Genomic DNA, 5,325 nt, shown 5'->3' on the forward strand with positions numbered 1-5,325 from the left:
ACCTGTAGAAGAATGAAAATTGACCCATATCTATCACCATGCACAAAACTCAAGTCCAAATGGATCAAAGACCTCAATATCAGTCCGAGCACACTGAACTTGATAGAAGAGAAATTGGGAGGTACCCTACAACAGATGGGCACAGGCGATCGCTTCCTAGGTGAAACCCTCTATTTTAATTAAGATTTTTTAAGTCTTAAGTGGATCCATGCCCCAGACAATGAGTGGGTGCCAATTGTTGACATACAAAGTATAAAGATTTCCACAATAGCCTGAAGTGGAGTGTAACAAAAGTTTTCTTTTTCTGTTTTTTTTAAAATCTGTGCTCAAATTCACAGAAACAGTATTAATCTGTATTCCTCTGCATGTTCTGGGACTGTAACTGAATCTAGCAACCAAGAGGTCTGGTCAAGTTTTCAATCTGCATGAGACCACACCCAAAGTGGACTGATATCTTAAAGGCTATTAGCTGAAGGAGTTCCCACAAAAATCAAGGAAAAAAATAACAACATACATGCATACATACATACAGAGAGAGGGGGGGGGAGAGAGACAGAGAGAGAGAGACACACACACACACACACACACACACAGAGCAACAGTCATTTATTTGCCAATTCTGGAGCCTAGAAGTTTGAAATGTGGGTGCCAGTAGGACTGGATACTAATGAAGGCAGGATGTTGAAGGCCTTTCTTACTGTGTCATCTTAGGGTGAAGTAAAGGTCCTCTTCCTGTAAGGGCATTAACCTCAACTGATATTCTCATGACCTCATCAAAATCTTATTACATTGATGGATTTCAACATGTGAGTTTTAGAGACACAGGAATTCAGCCCATTAACGTGTACATGCATACATACTCAAAGATCAAGGATGGCTTTCAGATAAAGTGGAATTTGGCCAGAGGACTATGGGAAGTGGGTCAGTTAGCTAACATGGCTACAAGCATTCCAAGAACAGAAGAAGCTCATAGGCCATAAATCAGGCATGAGCTGGGCGTGTTTAAAGGACATTGTAGAGCTCAGAATGGCTGTGAGGAGAGAACAGACAAAGAAGGAACAATGAATGCTGGAATGGCTGGGTAAATAAGTGGCTGGCACACAGGAAGCCCATATCTGACTAGTGCAAGATGAATAGCAAAGGAGATCTTGAAGCAGGGGCATGGTTTAATATGTAGTGACATTGTACTTAGGCCTCCATTCCTAACACATGGAGAAACATGGGAATCGTGTGCTAATAGAAATGCTCTCAGGGCTACAGTTAATTGAGGGTTCAGGGTTTGCACTCATTAATCATCTTAGTACTGACACTTAGTCAGCCTTTGTCTGAAAGAATGCAGTCTGCTCCATAGTTCCTACATAGTCTCTATCCTTTTGAGGTCTCATTATCTTAATGTAACTCATCAGATGTTCAATACTTGATTAAAACAAGTGAGTAGTTAACAGTTTCATGAATAGTAATATGTCATGGGCTCAAATGTAAGGAAGTAAAATATTTTATTTCATAACGCATTGTTCATAGATTATTACAAGGAAAACAGTAGGGTTTCCTGTAGAAGCCTGTTCACACCACCTGATTTTTCCAATGAAAACTTCCTTGCAGAGTTTTCTTTTGCATTACTAGTTACAGAACAGGTGGCCCTGGCAATATCCACTTCTTAGCCCAGTTTTGTGTATAAAGAGGGAGACCAGCAAAATGAATCCTGTGTGACCAGATGTAATTTTCCTAGAAGCCAGCCACAATGCATTAAGGGAGTGTAGGTTTACCAGACTCATCTCCCTGGGGAGATGAAAGCCATTGCTAAAACTGCTCATTCCCCTTGGTCCAACATTCTATTGATCACTGGGCATAGCCACTTTTCTATATCACACAAATCACAGTGCATGTAAAGAAATAGTGAGGTTAGCAGAAAGGAAAAAGTAATCAGTTTCTTTCAGCATGGATTAAGAAAACAACTGATGTATCGGTCAGTGAATGATCTGATGATTGCCTTTCATCAATTTACATTTAAAATAATGCTTGATATTGTCATTCAGTATCAAACTCAATCCACGTGGCATAATAAGGAAAGAAGAATGTCAAGACCCAGGATAGGACCTCCACAGGAACAATATTGAACGGATTGTCCAAGGCAGACCTTCTTCTAAACCATAGGTTTTTACAAAGAGATAATTACTTTTAATGAAAGAAAATTTTGACAAGGTTGTGAGCATGAGAATAAAGGACATTCGTATCACAGGATGTTTACTGTCTTAAGATGTGACATTTGCTCTGTGCTCTTCCAAGACATCGTTTCTACATGAACTGAGAACCAAGTCATTCTGTGTGTAGAGCAATACTTGCTAAGAGGAGAAGAGGGTTTTGATGCGTTTGTCTCCAAACTAGCAAATAAACATCACAATACAGTGCTTTTCTCTTTTCAATTTCCTCTTCACTAGATTTCAATGTTCAATTTGAAGCAATGGTTTATGGCAACTTTTGTTTTCTGAAAATTCTCTCAGCTAGCTTTCCAGTTTACTAGAATTCTTCACTGGGGATAATCTCATCAGAGAGGGCACTCTTTATTTCCAGACTCCTTTGCTCTTTCCTGGTAGACCTTGTTTCAGGTAAAGTAGTTTACAGGAGATACAGAACAGTATAATTGTCCTCTCTTATTATTCCAACGTTCACTTTGAAAGACATATTTCACTTTGAGAAATACCCCCTATCCTTTGTGTATGAGACCCTGTCTTCAGAGAGTTCAAACACTCTCCACCTCATTGAGTTCAACACAGGCCAAGTGGTTTAATTGCCTCAGTGGAAAAAGAGTGGAATGACATTTGCCACTCAAACCAATTCATGCTTAGCCATCTCTCTTTGAGAAGCCTACAAGATCATTTTATTTCCTCTTTACTGGTTAAGGAATCTCCACCCAATTCAAAGTGACAAAGATATTATGTTTTTATCAGTACATCCTATTTTCGGCCTATAATTACCTGAAAAGTCTAAATATAACATAATATTATCTATGATATGAAGTGTCAAAGTTCTTTTTCTCCTCTTCCTGTGGGTATTTATTTGCTACAGATATACTTATTAAACCTTATTGAACACCAGTTCTCAAGCTTCCATTGCATCATCTTGGGCATATTCTAAGATTTTTGTCACAATCATATTTTTCTCTGGCATCATAAGTTAACAGTAATATCTCAGTATTGCCAGATCTCTCTAGAGTCCAGAGAGTCTGGATAAGCAAAAGGTTTCAGAAGTTATGCTGATGTACATTTATTACCTAATTCAGTACGAGTGAATATAGTAAAAACTAGATGTGTGTAGAGAACTAGGTAATGTTCTTTGATGACAGTAAGTAGGTCAATAACAAAAGGTAGAAAGGAAATATATAAATTAGAAATAAAAAGCTCAAAAGTAGAAAACAGCAGCTGAAATGTGCAGTTCCTCTCATTTCTTAAACAAGGGAAAGTTTTCCACCCTTGCAATGAAAATGTCTGCTGGTCTCTGGGAAGAGGTTGTTGTATGTTAAATGATTTTTAGCTGATGTGAAGAATAACTAAAACTATCTGGACAGATACAACCTGTCTGTGAGGGTGGTATCACGTAGGGATGAGGGTTGGTAAGAGGTGATTTCTGTATCAGTACATGAATGTTGCTATGAACTCCTTAGCATCATCATCCAGTGCATAGGTGAAATTGTCACTTGCTTTGTCAATGATAAAACCATAAGTAGATAATGGAATTTTAATGTAGGTGCACCTTAATCTGAGAAAGTGGATGCCTTTATCAATAGAGCAAGAGGTAGGGTGATTGTTTCTCTCGTCTATGAGTGCACAAGCAGGTATTCATGCACAACTCAAGAAGATAACTGATTCTGGGAAATGAATTTGATAATCTCTAAATAGTTTATATGACTATAATTAAATTCTACATTTAAATTATTTTGACTATTTTGTATTTCTTAGAACAAGGCAAACATTCTAATTGCTAATATTTATAACTATAATTTCAATGAGTGTAAGATGTTGAGTTAATACAATACAGTCAGTCATAATTTTATTTAGCTGAAGTTGTTTGTGCTGAAGAATTTCTTGTTTATCATTTTGGAGTATGATAACAAACACTGTGCTAGATATAGCAAAGACATGTGGTTGCTTAAAATTGGACTTATTTCCTGAGGCTAGGTCCCAGAATTCAAATTACTGAGTCAAAAAACAAAACATATTTAAGATGTATGATATATTTTGCCAAATGTTAAATTTGATCATTCTGATTAACTCCCAATCCTGTCAACAAACCCTCAGGTAGAGGGATGTGCTTCTCTTTGGCCATCATTGATCATTATTCAACTCTGTCTTTATTTCCACAGACAATGTCACATTTCATTTTTAACCGTACTTTTCTTTTCAGCTCTTAAAAACATATGTGTGAAGGGTCTTAGTGAATAGACCTTGCGTAGTTCTCATAATGCTTTAAAGTATAAATATCCTGTGGTTAAATACTTTCAGCCACCAAATAATGAGATTTCTGTTGTATATACAGATATATTTCTTGGGTCAATCCATAAAATGTTGACAAAGTAGCTATGCATTAAAACTGAGCTGAATTATTGTGAAAGAGAGTAGAAAAGACAGGAAATACTACTTTTCTTCCTGGAAGACCTTCTCTGGAGTCACCTAGCAGTGCTTGTCTTACTAGCTTTATTGTCCTAGGCATGGTACATTCTGAAGTTTTAGTAAGCTAGGGGTCATGAAAATGGATAATATTCTACATACACATATACATACACATACACACATGTATGGTGTGTTAATTTAGCACCAAGAAGGAGCTGTTTGAAGAATGAATGAATGGAAAGGCTTGGAAAGGGAAGCTTTAGGAAATACCTTTGACATTTAGAAACTGATGGTTGCTATGCTATCTGCTCATGTAGGTAATTCCCAGCGTATGTGTGGTTGGAATGGGGAGGTGTTTGAATGTATGTGGTAGGTATGCATACACAGACGTACATGTGTCTGTGTAAATCAGAGGTTAATAGCAAGTGCCTTCTTTTATTCCGTCTTGCTTTTCAAGATGGGGTTTCTCAATGAACCTGGAACTCACTGATGTAGCTAGACTTGGATAGTTAGCAAACCTCAGGGATCCATCTATCTCAGCTTCCCCAATATTGAAAATAAAGAACCCAGGCATTTTGTGTAGGTGCTTGGGATAAAATGCAGATTCTCACGCTTGAATGGCAAACATTATCCAGATTGAGCCATCTTCCAGGCCCCGTCACTGAAATTCTTTTTTTTTTTTTTTTTTTTTTTGGTTTTTCAAGACAGGGTTTCTCTG

Source organism: Microtus ochrogaster, linkage group LG4 (genome assembly GCF_000317375.1).
Source record: "Microtus ochrogaster isolate Prairie Vole_2 linkage group LG4, MicOch1.0, whole genome shotgun sequence".
Lineage (NCBI taxonomy): Eukaryota > Metazoa > Chordata > Mammalia > Rodentia > Cricetidae > Microtus > Microtus ochrogaster.